The sequence below is a fragment of the Saccopteryx bilineata genome, chromosome 3 (genome assembly GCF_036850765.1).
Source record: "Saccopteryx bilineata isolate mSacBil1 chromosome 3, mSacBil1_pri_phased_curated, whole genome shotgun sequence".
Lineage (NCBI taxonomy): Eukaryota > Metazoa > Chordata > Mammalia > Chiroptera > Emballonuridae > Saccopteryx > Saccopteryx bilineata.
In genome coordinates, this window is record NC_089492.1 from 16,396,984 (window position 1) to 16,404,784 (window position 7,801).

Genomic DNA, 7,801 nt, shown 5'->3' on the forward strand with positions numbered 1-7,801 from the left:
AGGATACCTGCCAGGCTAACTCCACCAATACCCACTGGGAGCAGAGTTTGCCAGCAACGTTCATAAATGATTGCCTTGAAGAAACAGGGAGTGTGGGCTCTAAGCCCTGGCTTAAATAGACACTCAGAGCTCAGAACTTCCCATTGCCTTTCTATTCGCAATCCGTGCAAACCAAAACAAAAAACCAGAGAGAGAAGGGGAAAGTGGGAAGGAGAAGAAAATGGAAAGAAGAAGAAAAAAGAAGCAGGAGACAAGAGTAACCATAGTTGCCTTGCAGCCTCTCACTAATCCATCCTGCTCTTACAACAACCTGTTCAGTGTCTGCCGTTCTCCCTGGCTGCTGCATGAGAAAAATGGAAGCTCAGAGACAGTAAGAAATGCAGAAAGGGGCTCAGAAGGAGCTGGTTTAGATTTCACCCATATCTCTCTGCCTTCCGTCCCGTTTCAGGGGCTAGACTGTATGGCCTCAGTGGACAGCATCCACTTCCGGTCACACCCCCTCCCCCCAGCACCCTCCAAGAAGCTGATGCGGACCATGTGCAGTGGGATCTGAGTTCAAATCTCAAGTTGACTTTTCTTAATCAGGCAGCTGTCACTTGTTGGTTTTGTGACCCCAGGCAAAGGCATTTATATCCCTGAAACTCAGTGATCTCTAAATTGGGACACTTAAGTGCATTTCTGAAAAGGAAAGGGCAGATACTCAATAGGCTCTTAAAAAAAAAACAAGCCAGCAATTCTACCACACACACACACCCCCTACCACCCCCCCTGGAACAGGAGGAGGTCTGGTCTTTATTCAAGGCTCATTTTATAAAGAAGAGTAACTGGATCTCTGCCACTTTCTATTTGGTTGTAGAAGGAGCAAGGGGAGGTTGTCTTCCTGACATTCAGCACTAACGGAGCAAGTCTGTTAGTCACTTTCTCCTCCCTGCCTCCTCTCACTTGGCTGGCCTCTCTGTGGGTTCCCTCTACCGGGCCCCCACCCCCAGGAACCATCCAGTGTATTTAGCAACGCCCTTGTTCTATACAAACTGTCATAATCACAGATAATGTGTTCGCTCATTGGTGCTCCAATCTCACCGCCTCAGCCCGCAGCAATTCAGGAAGAACCTGGTCCTTTAAAGAAATCTCTGGTTACACTTGACAGGCCAGGAAATGGCAGTCATTTGGCTGCATTGGGATTAAATGACAGCAAATGTGCCTCCAGAGTCATGTAAACTGCAGAGACTGTCAGCTAGAAACAGGCTTTGTGTTTCACTCTGTGTGTGTGTGTTTGTGTTTTACTAAGTGACACCAAAAGTATTTAAAAGCCAAAGGGAGCACATTTCCAAAGGGCCTTTTTGGTAGGCTAGAGCTGCCCCTGTGCCCCTCGGACAATACCAGTTTGCTCAGCCCATTCTTCAGGCCAGCCCTGGCTGAGTTTGAAAACTAAGTCATACAGAGAAGGCCCCAAAAGTTCTCTGAAATCCTCAGCTGGACCGTCAGCCACTGGGTAAGGGCCAAAGGGCTCCTCCCATCAATCCCGAAGCTTGGGACCCACCCAAAACTGCTTCAGGAATTCTAATGGGTTCCACTTAATCCCATCCAGGGAATTAGCACAAAGCCTCACCAGTGTGACTCCTATCCTTTCAAAGGGACCTCTGGGAGGCCAGGGCTGCAGTGGAGGCTCAGGCCCTGGCTCAGGGCTCCCCAGGCAGAAGGAGGAGATGCCCAGTGTTTGGTGAGAGTATCCTGAACAGCATGGGCAAACCTTGAAAACATTCTGCTGGATGAAAGAAGCCGGTCACAACGGACCACACACACATTGCATGCCTCCATTTATGTGCAGTGTCAACAGAACGTAGATTTGTGGTTGCCAGGGGCTGGGCAGGGTTGGGAAGGGCAGGCTGAGAAGAAATGGGGAGTTACTGCTAACAGGTCCAATGTTCTTTTTGGAGTGATAAAATGTTCTCAAATTGACTGTGGTGATGGTTGCACAACACTGTGAATATACTAAAAACCACAAAATGGTACACCTGTACGCTATATGAATTATATCACAGTAAAGCTATTTTTAAAAATGTGGCTTACAGCCACCATCCATGTTCAGACATTACCTGTCCAAGTTGCTCTTTTGGAGCAACCAAAAATCCAAATGCTATCCATTCATTTAGCCATCCACTCATTAATTCATTCTTCCATTCATTTATTCATTTATCCATTCGTTATTCACTTAGAGTCATTTATTCAGCTGACTCTAAATTCCCCAGTTCTCTGCATGTAAACTGGGCCACCTTATCAGAAACAGCACACTAGCTCACCTCACTATCCAGCCTAACAAGCTCCTTTGCTGGATTTTAGTAGGACCTCTTTATCACGTGCTGCAACTAAGGAGGACCCCCCCCCCCCCGTCCTCTGGAGGTGAGGACCCAGAGCCTGTAACAGGGGGGCTTCAGGAAAACTCCCTTCCGTTTCTGCTCCCTACAGAGCCACCCAAGTCCTGTCCCCAATTTCCCGGTTCCTGCCCCCTCCCACCTCCTTCGCTGCAGCCAGCAGCAGACTCTCAGAAACTTCCAGAAGTGAGTCCAAAACTTCCTAAGGGAATCGGGAACAGTTCCAGAAGCAATTCCGGGGGTTAGGGGGATCCAGGGCCCTGTGAGAGCGGCACACAGGCTCCATTGGATACTTTCGCTAAGGACAAGTAGAAAGCGCGAACCTAAGCGAAGGTGCGACCCCAGGTCAACCCGGAGCTCACGCTCCAGAGGGAGTGCGTTCCACAGAGGACCCAAGAACCCTTCTCCAAAAGCTGAGTGCCTGTGATCTGGAGCTGGACGAGGCGTCCAGCCTCACCTAGGACCGACCCCCTCCAGTGGCCCACGCGGGCGCCTCCTGGCCCGGCCCCAACCTGTATTGCCTGGGCGCACTGCAAGCTAAAGCTGGGGTTCCGCGCACCGCGTGCATCTTCGCCCACACGGTGCACACTAGGAGGCTTGCGACAGGGAGGGGTCCAGAGGGCTAAAATGGGGGCGGGGGAAAAGCCGGGGCAGAGAGGACCTTCCAACAACACAGCCTGGTGGTGCATCTCAAAGCTGCACCCGAAGCAGAACGCGCGAAGATTCCCGGTTTCCTGACTCAAAGATACCGAAGCGTGGCTACCACCAACATCCTTCATCAATGCGCTCAGCCTGGCGGTCCTCTTTGCGCCTAGTGCCCGGTCTCCAGCGCTCCGCTGAGGCAGTACCAAGTAGTGGCCGGGTGAGTTGTCCCCCATGATCTCTATCGACTGCTCTCCCAATTGATCCCTAATACAATCTAAATAAAAACAGCGTGCTATTTATGTTCAGCTCTCCGAGACAAGTTCCTAAGCCCCCTTTCACCAGACTGTCGCCTTTACTAAGCCCCTTCTACTTGGAAAGCCTGGTATCGCCACCGTCTCGAAGCCAGACCCTCTTCTTCCCGCTGCACGCTACCGGCACCCAAGTGCAGAAACAAGCTCCCGGGAGCAACACAGGGCACGGTCACTGTCTTTGCATGCACCTCACGCAGCGCCTCCAATCTCCCTGCGCAGCGACCCTGGCGAGGAGGTTATCCCGGCGCACGGTGTCATCCCACCCCAAAGGCCCCGGGACCAGCCAGGGCGCGCGCGCAGCAAAGGTCCAAGGAATTGCATTGCATCTGCAGGTGGCTCACCCTCTCCATTTTTCCTTCTTCACCTTCTATTGACTTCTCAAACCCAACCGAGGAAGGGCAAAGGAAGCTTTGAACTCACCTGTGCAGGGCAAGATTCCAGCCCAGGTTAGGGACCTCTCGGTGCCCAGGGAAGATCCAAGTGCCGGGTCGAGTTGGTTCTTGGCAGCGCAAGGCGCTCACTCGGTTCCTTCCTAGTGCCCCTTTTTAATTAGCCTCTCTCCCTCTCTCACCCTGTCCCGCTCCCACTCCCGGCCGCCAGGAGCCGCCTCCGCCTCTCCAAGCTTCCCTCCTGCTGGGCGCCCGGGATCAGATAAGAGGAAAGGAAGGCCAGCCGGCGGCCAACTATAGAGCGGAAAGTGGCCGCAGGGGCGGGGGTTGGGGTAGTGGGAGGCAGGTCTAAGTCCCAGACACCCCCACTTTATTTCCTCCCCCTCTCCCTCCCCCGCCCCAAAAGATGCTCTGAGGGTCCCGCCCCGCGCCACGCACGCGCTCGCGCAGACCTGCCTCCCCCGCTCCCCCAAGGTGCGCGCTGAGTGCAGTGTGCCTGGAAGGAGCCGCTTTTGCCCCTCCTCTTCGACCTAGGCTAGTGTGGGGCTGCAAAACCCCGGGCCTGTGGTCTTTGGGGAAGGTCAGGGACCCTTCGGTACCCAGGTGCTGCGTATCCACTTCCAAAGACCAGCCTTGCCCTCCCGCGTCGAGGACCCTGCGCTTGGGGGGCCCTTACTGCAAAGGAGTACCCTTCCTCCGAGGTCTCCTCGCCCTTCTTTTTTCGAACGCCTCACAAGGGCTGTGAAATGCCAAGGCAGCGATGTCCAAACGTGAATGTGCAGGAGAATGATCTGGGGTGTTGAAATGGACATTTTGGTGGATTTAAAAGGGAAAACCCACAGTTTCCTGTGGTGGTATTTTCCAACCTGCAGATCCCCATCCACAGAGATCTTGATTCAACAGGTCTGGGCTGAGGCCACGGTCTCTACAAGGATCAACCAGCCTTGTGGTTCTGACCCATGCAGGTCAGCCTTCAAGATGTAAAGCATATCTACCCCCGAGATGAGAAACACAGAAGGCGCGCCAGAGCCCCGCGCCCTGTCTCTAGGGACTGACCCAGCACTGTTCCTCGGGCCCCCTTAGAAAGTCACCATCGTTACCCATTTTGAACTGTGCAAATAACCCCCCCTCCCGCAGCGTTATTTACAGTCGAGCTTGTTTGTTCTGTGCGCACAAATATTGGGGAGGGAGGTATATAGAGAATTTCGCAAGAACTCGTTTTTGTGAGACAATATTTTTTTCGCCTTGGAAAACCGAGAAGAGAGTAGTTCACCACTGCAGGACGGAGACGGAGAAAGGGCAGGTGGTACTCTTAAAAAAAGGCATGGGCTTCCATCACGCCCAGCTGAGAACGCAGAAAGAGAGGCTGTGCGTTTGAAACCTTCCGAGGGGGTCCTCCGACATTCTCACCTTCCCAACAGCTGTTAGCCACCAATTCTGCTTTGCCGGAATTTGCTTGGTGTTTGCATCTTCGCTCCTCTTGTGATTGGAGTAGAAAGAGTCCATTCCAACCACACCGTCGTCCTGCGTCCACTGGTCCCTTTCCAAACTGAATTCAGCTCAGCCAAAGGGCCAGGTCCAACCAACACGCTGTTTGTTTTTCTGCGCTTCACTGGCCGCAAATCTCTGGGGTCTGGCACCTAGCGCAGCTTCTTAGGAGGCGCTCGGAGTCCAAGGGCTCCGGGGGCGTGACTGAAAGGTTGCGGGCGCCACCTGGTGTCTGCGTTGGGAGCTGGGGGTAGCGCGGAAACCGGAAGGAAGATCTCCACCTGTCCTAGATGGACACGCAGGAGCCAGACCTCCTTTCCTCGGCAACCACCGAGCAAGCCTCATACTCTGATCCCCCCTTTCACTAAAAATCTCTTATGCCTTCATTTTTACCCAAATCTGCATGACTAGCATAAGCTTAACTTGTCTTGTAATTCCTTGGAAGATGTAGCCTGTTAGCTCAAAGTTTTAAGCAAACTCGGAGAAAAGCTCTTTGTGAAGGAGTTATACAGAATTGGAAATGAGGAACTGGATGCTTTTAAAATGTGAAGTAAGTGTACAGAAGTCCACACACAGCAAATAAAGAAGCATAATATTTTTTAATAAAAATCTTACACAATTATATATATTGATTTTGGAATGATATAAAATGTTATTTATTTTGAGATTTTTTTTTTTAAGTGAGAGGCGGGGAGATAGTGAGACAGACTCCCCCATGTGCCCGGACTGGGATCCACCGCAAGCACTGTCTGAACGGATGCTGGAATTAACATAGCCATCCTCAGCGCCCAGGCCAGTCCTCCAACCAATTGAGTCACTGGCTGCGAGAGGGGAAGGGGAGAGAAAAGGGACAGGGAGAAGGAGAAAATCAGATGGTTGCTTCTCCTGTGTATCCTGACCAGGAATTGAACCGGAAATGTCCATACACCAGGCCGACACTCTTATCCACTGAGCCAACAGGCCAATGCCAAAATGTTATTTTTTAAAAATGCTAACTCATTCTTCCTTCCTCTCTTTAACTTTTGACTACTTGCACTTCACTTTCTATGTACCTAAGCTGCAGTTAATGTTGAATCCAAATAGCTGGTTTTAATCAGTTTCTATTAAGTTGAGTTGCCAGCCCTTTCATCGGAATGTTTAGTCAACGTTTATTTTAGATCAGCACTGGTAGAGTGTTGAGAACTGAATCATTGAAACAAAACCAGGAGGTTTCACTAAAGGTCTTTACCTCTCAATCTAGAAAAAAATTGCATTTGAATGAATGAACATGGGAATAAATAGTCAGGCCCTTTTCAAAGGTATCCAGAAATTCCCCCAGTGATTGACCCCAGGACTCAACACCTGCTCCGAGTCTCATCCCGAGTTCATGACATGACTGATCGTGTCTGTGTGAAGGACTCTGCCACCCCCTGTTGCCCACTTCCTCTCAGTCCCCTGAAACCTGGCAGGAAGACTTTGGACTTAATCTTGAATTGAAGGGGCTCTGCCTCCTGCTTGTGTCACTTTGGTGAAGTTATTCTGAGTCTCTCGACCTAACTCCTCGTGTATAAATAAGGGGAAATTAATTATGTCTTAGAGGATGGTTATGCAGATTAAATGACGGATGTGTTTATGGACTAATCCATAATAAATAAATGATGTGGTGTTTTTGTTGTTGTTGTTGTTTTCATCAATTTTAGAGAGAGAAAGGTGGGGGAGGAACAGGAAGCAATTTTGTAGTAGTTGCTTCTCGTATGTATGTGCCTTGACCAGGCAAGTCCAGGGTCTCAAACTGGTGACCTCAGCATTCCAGGCTGATACTTTATCCACTGCGCCACCACAGGTCAGGCATAAATGGCATCTCTGTCACTCACACTGGGATGCTGCCTCTTCCCATTGCATATGGCTATACTCTCTTCAGCAGCCACTTCTGGAAAGTTCTCCCTGCAATGTAGCTAAACAAAGGTGCTCTTGGCATTTTGGGCTTCTAGAGTAGCATGACTGCCCAGACAATGCAGAATATTTATTATTCCTGAATCCACCAAATTCTCCATCTCCTTGTCATTGTGAAGACCAAAATACTGCCACATTTCCTCACACAGTCCGTAGCAAACCATATTTTCCAGCTTCATGAGTTGTTTGCAGCCCGGCTCTGACCCTCTGTAACACCTGGCTGTGAATTTTCCTCCACCCAGTATCCATGTCCCCTTCTTTGCGTAACAGAGGGTTCATCCTCGATCAGCAGGCTGGCATCAGCTGGTAACAGTACACCACACCCATTAGCAGTCACCCTGGCCCAAGCCCACTCCCACGTTCCCCTCCCCATTTCTGCTCAGGAAACTCGCAGTATTTGCCCTGATCTTACAAGAGAATGGCTGGTAACAAAAGGTTAACCCCCATCAAAGCAGGGAATCTTTAAGACTCTGCCCCATAGTCAAGGGCTGATGTACCTTCTAACTGATTGGTGTCCCTGCCACCCTAGCTGTTAAATACTTTGTGTCTCCCACTAGAGTAACAGAGCTCTGAGTTCCTTTCGGAAATCACCTCCAAGCCGCGGGATGTGGGTGTGGTGGTGCGGGCGCTTAGAGCGCCCTGTTCCCCCCTAGCCCAGGGTGGG

General features: G+C 50.9%; 1 protein-coding gene across 3 annotated transcripts in view; it reads right to left on the reverse strand.

The window, feature by feature from the left end:
- Positions 1 to 4,030, reverse strand: part of COL14A1 (collagen type XIV alpha 1 chain) — a 210,668-nt gene extending 206,638 nt beyond the window's left edge. For all 3 annotated transcript variants that reach the window (XM_066265751.1, XM_066265750.1, XM_066265752.1), the window contains exon 1: positions 3,749 to 4,030. The gene's annotated coding sequence lies outside the window, so the exon portion shown is untranslated. The remainder of the gene's footprint in view (positions 1 to 3,748) is intronic.
- Between the last annotated feature and the right edge of the window lie 3,771 nt (positions 4,031 to 7,801).